The sequence below is a fragment of the Stenella coeruleoalba genome (genome assembly GCF_951394435.1).
Source record: "Stenella coeruleoalba genome assembly, chromosome: 20".
NCBI lineage: Eukaryota > Metazoa > Chordata > Mammalia > Artiodactyla > Delphinidae > Stenella > Stenella coeruleoalba.
Window position 1 is genome coordinate 54693426 of NC_137166.1, and position 9315 is coordinate 54702740.

Consider the following 9315-nt stretch of genomic DNA (forward strand, 5'->3'; position numbering starts at 1 on the left):
GGTTATCTAGTAATCCCAAATTACTAATTTATCCCTCCCTCCTTCCCCTTTTGTACCATAAATTTATGTTCTATGTCTGGGCGGCTGTTTCTCTTTTGTATATACATTCCTTTGTACTGTTTTTGTAGATTCCACAAGTAGGTGATATCATATATTATTTGTCTTTTTCTGTCTCAGTGTCTTTACGGAGTATGATAATGTCTTGGTCCATCCATGTTGTTGCAAATGACAATGTTTCATTCTCTTTTATGACTGAGGAATATTCCATTGTACATATATACCACACCTCCTTTATCCATTCATTCATCTGCAGACATTTCGGTTGCTTCCCTGCCTTTCTGGCCACTCCTTCTTCAACCCCAGCACTAATATACCTTCAGTAACGAGATGCATCCCAATTTGGAAATGCTGACGTGTGAGGAAAGTGTGCACATAGAATACCTCTCCCATCCAGTTAGTTTTAGGAGAAATTCTGCTGGGCAAAGTTCTTACTTAGTCTTGGGGCCAGTGATGGCTGTCCTGATAACTCCCTAATGACCCCCAGGTGAATGTAGTCAAGAGAGTTGATGAAAACACGAGGAAATCTAGGCCTCCGGTTTTCCATGTGAGCAGATGGAGACTGAAGTTACCTAGTTAACAGAACCTGCAAATCAGAAAGAATTTTATCTTAATTGCCCAACAGTCGATTATCGCAAGAGAATTTTTTTTTTAAGTTGGAGCTTCCTCGGATGGTGGTAATCCAGTTTTGAATTAGTTTCCAAGGGGACCGTGAAAAGTGGACCTATTTTGAGTTTTCGAGAGCGACCTCTGTCCTCTCAGGGCGCCAAAGCAGAACTGGCCCGAGACTGCAGGGGATTAGTTTTACCACGAGAGGGCGCTCCAACACCACAGGAGCAGGCACAGCCAGCCTTCCTACAGGTGGAAGGGATACAGTGTTGCCTGTAATGTTTTATTCATTTATTTATTTTTTCTACTCTGTCAACAAGTTTATTATTGTCTTTATCTGAAAAATCTTCACAGAAGCTGTGGTTTTGTTTATTAATTCTCAGCAGCCCATTCCTGACATCTAAGGAAGCTTGCATTCTTTTGAGCTACCGTATCTTTTTTCTGGGCAAGTGACATTTTTGGATGGTTCCACCTCCTCTCTTTAACTTCTTTCTCAGCCTTCTTCTCATTCACCGGATTCTCTCGTATTGCAACATGAGCTTTCTTATCCTTCTCCTCCATCATGTCTGTAGTCGTGTTGTTCTTTATGTATTGAGAGAATTGTTTTCTGTAAGCGTCTTCGTCTCCTTCAATCAGTTAACACACATAGAATCTGCAACGTTCTGCCCCACGATGTGCTTTTGGTGTAAGTCAGCATTGAATTCTTTGCTTTCTGAATCATAACCAGGGAACCCTTTGGTACTGTGAGGGATAGACCAGCCTCCATTTACAGGTCCCCCAAAACTTTATCCCCAGTAGTAGTCCTGGGAAGCCCTGCATCCAAGTAACAGGTGAAGGCACCGGGTTGACCATCAATGCTTTCCACATTGTATTCATCTCCAGCTACCTCGACTTGGCCTTCATAAATTCTGTCCATACCCAACCTATTAAGAAGCCTGCGGGCCAGCAGCAGGCCAGTACAATATGGTGCAGCATAATTTGTCCGGCCAACCTTCACGCCATACGTTGGGAGCTCGTGAGCATAAGCTGCACAAACTATCATATCTCCTTGTACACGGGCATGAGCCATCCGACAAATGATAGCTCTATTGGTTACACGTACTATCGTTCCGTATTTGCGTGTGTTGTACTTATTTTTATCTTGGATTATCGATTGTTTCCAAGCATAGTAGTCAGTTTTGCCCTCTTGCCGTCTTCTAAATTTCACTTGGTATCTCTTGAAGTGGGCCTTATTCTTGACAACTTTAACAAACCCCATCCTGTGGAACAGAGGCCCTAGCTGCCACGGAGCTGCAGAACCATCACGGCCTGGGTTGGGGGAGGGGAGAGCGCCTGTAATCTTGTACTTGACTCACCCCTGAGTAAAGTTGAGTCATTGAGAGCAAGTGGAAATAATCTCCACAAACCATGGCATTACCCGCCACCTAGCAGAGTAGAAAAGTTCGGATATCTTAGTAAAGCACTGAGAAATACAAGTTTTAAGGACTGCATTGTTCTCTTAGAGGGCAAAAAAACCCCCTTCTTAATTGTTAAAACCCAGTGATTACCAGCAGCGTAAAGCAAGTTCACAAGGTCAGGTGGCGGTTTGGAAATCAAGGTGGTCACGTGTTTAAGATCTTCAGCAGGGCTTCAATACCTCTTCAGCCAGCTTTTTGTGTCGTTGATTCTGGTAAGTGGTTCAATGCTTTACTAAGGGAACTGATGTTTTCAATGCTACTGGATAGAATGTATATTTAAAGGCAGGGCAAGCAATTAACTTCTTAGTTTGGAAGGAGGAAGGGGGAGAAAGAAAACACCAGCTAAGGAAGTGTCCCTTCTTCCCTCCACTAGTTCATAGCTGTATCAAATAGTGCCTTGTTGTACCTTGAGATTAACCCCACAGGTCTGAGTCTGGGGCAGAGAAAGGAATAGGTTTATGCTCCCTTCATGGTTTTCCTCAGAAAATCCCAACTGGAGTCAAGAAGAAAGTCACAGCTATTCATCCTGGTAGGAAACAAAATGGAATGTGGGGTACAACTGTCAACCTGACCACAGGATCATCTTCTATTCCAGCTCACTGTTATCGCTCGTTCCTAAAAGAATGCCTAAAAACTGTAAGTATGCAAAGAATATTTGGCAAATGAATGTGCTGAGTCACTTAAAACTGAATTCCTTTCACCTGTTGGCTCTGTGATACCCAGAACAATCTCAGGACAGGTGAGTGAGATCTCATTAGATTTTCACACAGTGGAAAACACGTACTCTGTGGTAAATAGCAGTGAAAATAGTGGGCATTCTTGTCTCTGAACTTTAGACACTAGTGTTATTTGCATTGCAGCCTCTAATATTTGCTCATTGAGATCCTGAATTTTGGGCTATCTATCAATATTTTAAAGAACTATCACTTCATATTTAATAGCATGTTAAAGTGAATAGTTATTCAATTTTGTCAAATGTCCTTTTAGCGTATTGGGGATGATCATGTGATTTTTTTCTTCTTAGCTCTGTTAAGATGATAAATTTTATTAATGATTTCCTAATTTTGGCCATCTTTGCATTGCTAGAATAAACCCCACTTGGTCAAGATTTTTTTTTTTTAATATGCTGCTAAGTATCATACACTTGTTAAACCACTCTCTCCTAGAACATCAAAAAATCTGTTGCTAATCTGCTTTTCTTTCCCTTCTGAGTTAACGTGATCTATTGCTCAGATGTGCAAATCATTATTTTCCCCTTAAAAAAACCCAATAAACTAGTCGTTCTCCTAGAGTGTGTCTTATGGATGACGCTTTTTGGCCAATTTCCTAGTTATATTCTTGGCCCTTCAATTTCAAATTCTTTCTTTCAGGAAAGTTTATTAGGTTATGATTTTTATGACTTTTTTTTTTTTTTTGTGGTTCGCGGGCCTCTCACTGCTGTGGCCTCTCCCGTTGCGGAGCACAGGCTCCGGACGCGCAGGCTCAGCGGCCATGGCTCACGGGCCTAGCCGCTCCGCGGCATGTGGGATCTTCCCGGACCGGGGCACGAACCTGTGTCCCCTGCATCGGCAGGCGGACTCTCAACCACTGCACCACCAGGGAAGCCCAGGATTTTTTTTCTTCTTTCTGACATCAGTTTCACTTACTCTATTTTCTGTGCTTCTATTCATTCTCGTGCTTCCTATAGTTTACCTGGCATTTTGTAAAATGTCTATTTTAAAGTTTCTAGTCCTTTTCTGACCCTTGTCATCTCCTGTTTATGTCATTTTCCCCCCACCCATCTCCTTTCTGAGATTTCCTAATTTTACATGTGTTTGCTCATAACTGCTATTATTTTATTTGTGATTTAGAATAAGAAATATGTATTTGGTTGAGCCCATCTGCTTGTATTCTAGGGTTCACTGGGGTTCACCTAGTTTTACCGAAAATGTTGTCTGTAGGTATTTTTACTTGCTGTGTTTGCTGTTTTTTTTTTTTTTTGGGGGGGGGTGTTTTTTTTTAAATTAAAAAATTTATTTTTATTTTATTTTTTTTGCAGTACGCGGGCCTCTCACTGTTGTGTCCTCTCCTGTTGCGGAGCACGGGCTCCGGAAACGCAGGCTCAGCGGCCATGGCTCACCGGCCTAGCCGCTCCTCGGCATGTGGGATCTTCCGGGACCTGGGCACGAACCCGTGTACCCTGCATCGGCAGGCGGACTCCCAACCACTGCGCCACCAGGGAAGCCCCTTTTTTTTTTTATTTTAATTTTTTAACATCTTTATTGGAGTATAATTGCTTTACAATGGCGTGTTAGTTTCTGCTTTATAACAAAGTGAATCAGTTATACATATGCATATGTTCCTGTATCTCTTCCCTCTTGCTTCTCCCTCCCTTGGTGTTTGGCTTTTAATGAAGGAATTAGGAAGATTCAAAAACAAGTCATCCTTATTTTTAAAAATATTTTTAATTGTTAAAATGTATTTTATTGAAGTATAGTTGATTTACAATGTTGTATTAATTTATGCTCTATAGCAAAGTGATTGAGTTATACATTCTTTTTCATATTCTTTTCCATTATGGTTTCTCACAGGATATTGAATATAGTTCCCTGTGCTATCCAGTAGGACCCTGTTGTTTCTCCATCCTATATATGATAATTTGCGTCTGCTAATCTCCCAGTCCATCCCTCCCCCACCCCCTCCCCTTTGGCAACCACAAGTCTGTTCTCTATGTCTGTGAGTCTGTTTCTGTTTCGTAGATAAGTTCATTTGTGTCATATTTTAGATTCCACATATACATGATATCATATGATATTTGTCTCTCTCTGTCTGACTTACTTCACTTAGTATGATCATCTCTAGGTCCATCCATGTTGCTGCAAATGGCATTAAAAAACAAGTCATGGGCTTCCTTGGTGGCACAGTGGTTGGGAGTCCGCCTGCCGGTGCAGGCGACACGGGTTCGTGCCCCGCTCCGGGAAGATCCCACATGCCGCGGAGCGGCTGCGCACGTGAGCCATGGCCGCTGAGCCTGCGCGTCCGGAGCCTGGGCTCCGCAACGGGAGAGGCCACAACAGTGAGGGGCCCACGTACCGCAAAAAAAAAAACCAAAGAAAAACAAGTCATTCTTACCTCTCTTTAAATGTATTCATAATTCCTCGAAAATATATTCATGATTTCCATTCACTCATTCGTTTATTCATCAAATACTCATGCACCTACCGAATGCACAGTCATTCATACAGGCATATATGATTTGATCGACAGATGTGTATGGCGTGCTCACAAGATCTAGGCAGGAGCTTGGAACATAGAGCAGATGCCGCCTATGTGTTGCAGAGCAAAACAATTACTCATGTTTTCTCCTCAAATCAAAGACCCAGGAAGAGGAATATAAACAGTTGGCATGTGGAACTCTCCCTCCATTCCGCTCTTTCTAGAGCTTTTCTCACAGTGCAGTTTGAACATCTGGGTCTTGAGTCAGCCAGTTATATCAGATCATATGGCCCCCCCACGTCCATCCAATTTGCATTTGCCCCCGTGTTCCGTGGCAAGGTCCGGACCAAGAAAAGTCTACTGAATCAGGAAACTGTTTATTTAATTAATCAACTGTTAATTGGGGAAATAAGTCTTTGCATTTTGCTCTGAACCAGGATTTCTCAACCTCAGCACAATGGACGTTCGGGGCTGGCTCATCCGCAGATGGGGGAGGGGGGCTGTCCTGGGCATGGTGGGATGTTGAGCAACATGCCTGGTTTCCACCCGCTAGACACCAATAGCACCCCTCGCCTGTCCTCTAAATGGTACCAACCAAAAATGTCTCATGACATTGAACTTGTCTCCTGGCGGGGGGAGGATGTGTATTAATTCTCTCCTTTTTTTCTGTGATTTTGCTGCTTTGACATGTTGGGGTCTTGCTGACCCTGGAGGGAATGCCCATGTCAGGACTAGCTCATTCCTAGAGATGGCAAACAACCTGCCTTTGTGCATGCCTTTTGTATGCAAACCATCCAATCCAGAGCCTAACCCCTCAACCGCCTCCTGTATTAGGCTATTATACCCTGGGCCACTATTTCCCTGTCCTAGTCACCCCAGGGCCAGGTACCAGACAGCTAAGGGCTGTCCCTATGCCGTAGAGTCTGCTGAAGTTATTCAAACTAGACAATCCTAAATCTATTTACCCTGACTCACCCGTTTCTTCCCATGGAAACCACGGTAAGGGCACTTGACCTGTCTTCCCCTTGCTCCCCTCTGCCTCCTGGCGGACCCTGGGGCTGCCCCAGGGCATGGCGGGCCCCCTCCTCTTGGGATCTGTGACTATAACCCTACTTTTTTTTAATATAAATTTGTTTATTTATTTATCTTGGTTGCATCGGGTTTTCGTCGCTGTGCACAGGCTTTCTCTAGTTGTGGCAAGATGGGCATACTCTTCCTTTCGGTGAGTGGGCTTCTCATTGTGGTGGCTTCTCTTGTTGCAGAGCATGGGCTCTAGGCGCGCGGGCTTCAGTAGATGCGGCGTGTGGGTTCAGTAGTTGTGGCACATGGGCTCAGTAGTTGTGGCACATGGGCTTCAGCAGTTGTGGCTTGGGAGCTCTAGAGCACAGGCTCAGCAGTTGTGGCACACAGACTTAGTTGCTCTGTGGCATGTGGGATCTTCCAGGACCAGGGCTTGAACCCGTGTCCCCTGCATTGGCAGGTGGATTCTTAACCACTTTGCCACCTGGGAAGCCCCAGACCTCATTTTTTTTATTCCTCTTGCTCTTTTTAACTTTCCTCCAACCACACTGTCCATTTCACTCTTTTTAGAGCAAGCCAGTCCCACTCCCACCTGCACACATCTGAACTTCCTAGTCCGTTTCCCAGGAATTCTCTTCCTCAAGGCATTCAGGCCCCAGGTCAAGCATCATGTCTAAAAAGGCCTTTTCTGATCACCTGGCCTGCAATTGCTGATGACTTGGAATCCTAAGCCCCTCCTCCTCTTCTAGGCTGCTTTATCTTTCTTCATTGCCTGTGTCACTGTCTGATGTCATGGGCTATGCCTACGTGCTCGTGTGGTTAATTATCAGCCTCCCCAGGACTTCCCTCGTGGTCCAGTGGTTAAGACTCTGAGCTGCCAATGCAAGGGGCCCAGGTTCGATCCCTGGTCGGGAAACTAGATCCCACATGCCGCAACTAAGACCCAGCACAGCTAGCTAGCTAGCTAAATGAATGAATGAATGAATGAATGAAAAAAATAAATATATCAGCCTCCCCTTGTAGAAGAGGAACCCCCAGGAGGACAGGGACTTTGTTCCCTTCATGGTTTTATCTGCAGTGCCCGTAACAGGGCACAATGGACTCTATAAATATTGGCCGAGTGAAAGAATCTTCCATTACCTCTCCGTCCCCTGCAATCACCCACTGTAGATCACCGACATCTTTCCCTTAAGACCCCAAAGACATTCCCAAGGTCTGCTCTGGCCTCTTCACCTGGCTTTCTGGTTTCACTGTCACCACGTTGCTGTCTTTTCTCCACCCAGCAAGACTCTCTCAAGCACAGAAATCAGATTATGTCATTTCCAGTTTAAAAAGCATCTAATCGCCTCCCCTTCCTCTCTGAACAAAAGCCAGAGTCTTTATCATGTTCTAAAAACTCCTTCGCTAATCTGGCTCCTGCTAACTGGGGCTGCTTCATTTCCTACATCCTGGCCCATTGTCTCTCTCCAGCGGCCCCGCTACAGTAGCCTTGGGGCTGGTTTTCATCCACTTAGGTGGAATCCCTTTTATGTTGGGTTTTTATGCTAATTCTTCCCTGTGTCCAGACTCCCTTAGGATCTTTAGGGGACTGGTTCCTTCTTATCTTTCAGTTCTCAGCTCAGGTTTACTTCCTCAGACGTGGCCAGTGCCTGCCAGGTCAGTCTAAAGTAGGATCCCCTCCCTCCCAGGACCCCCATACATACTTACGTTTATTGCACTTTTCACATTGGAAAGCGTTTTATTCCTGTCTTTGCCTCCGTACTGTCTGTCTCCTTAGAATGTGGCCTTTGATGGACCGTGTCTATCTTTTTTTGTTTGTTTCTTGTTTTTGTTTTTTGGGGGTTTTGTTTGTTGTTTGGTTTTTTTGGGGGGGTTTGGGTTTTTTTTGGTTTGTTTGTTTGGCCATGCTGCGGGCTTGTGGGACCTTAGTTCCCTGACCAGGGATTGAACCCGTGCCCTCAGCAGTGAAAGTGTGGAGTCCTAACCATTGGACCACCTGGGGATTCCCCCGTGTCTGTCTTTTAAAAAAAATTTTCTTCCAGTTTTATTGAGATATAATTACCACATGGCACAGTATACGTTTAAGGTGGGCAGCCTCATGATTTGGTTTGCAAACATCATGCAGTGATGATTACAATAAGTTTCGTGAACATCTATCATCTCCTATAGATACAAAATTAAGGAAATAGAAAAAATTTTTCTTTGTGATGAAAACTCTTAGGATTTACCCAACAATTTTCATATATAATGTACAGCAGGGTTAATTATGTTTACCATGTTGTACATGACACCCTAGTACTTATTTATCTTATAAATGGAAGTTGAGACTCCATGCTCCCAACGCAGGGGGCCCTGGTCAGGGGACTAGATCCCACATGCCGCAACTAAGAGTTTGCATGCCACGACTCAGGAGCCCAAGAGCTACAACTAAGGAGCCCGCCTGCAGCAACTAAGACCCAGCGCAACCAAATAAGTAAATAAATATTTAAAAAACAAACAACAACAACAAAAAACCTTCCCTTTCCTTCCTGTAAGTTTCTTTCCTGAAACAGCCTGCCCCAGACTCCTGCCCAGGAATATGCAGAGAGTGACCACAGAGGTGAGAGACCCCAGGGCCAGCCCTGTCTCTCACTCTCCAGGCCTAAGTTTATCTGGGAAAGCTCCTAGGATCGCCATTCCAGGAGAGGAACTGGGTGTGGTGGTAGTCCTGAAGCAGCTCCCGGTCTGCTGCGGTGGACACAGTCTGGCCCACAGAAGCCAGATCCCAGTGATAGGTGCTGGGAGAGAGCCCAGATCTGGAGATGTGGACCCTTGGGTTCAAACTCTGGCCTTCCTTCCAGCTCTTCCTTTGCCACGTCAGCAATCACTTTGCTATCACTCTTTCGCTCTTTGCGGTGAAGCTCGTGTTTTCTCCCCAGGGGTAAGCTCGCTAGGTCTCCTTCCAGACTCTGGGTGACAGAGGGGCATCTGCCCTCAC

General features: G+C 44.8%; 1 pseudogene across 1 annotated transcript; it reads right to left on the reverse strand.

Moving 5' to 3' along the window:
* Positions 1-1038: 1038 nt before the first annotated feature.
* On the reverse strand, positions 1039-1957 carry LOC307178479 (large ribosomal subunit protein uL18-like; annotated as a pseudogene). The gene has a single exon. The product of its transcript is annotated as a large ribosomal subunit protein uL18-like (transcript).
* Positions 1958-9315: the final 7358 nt, after the last annotated feature.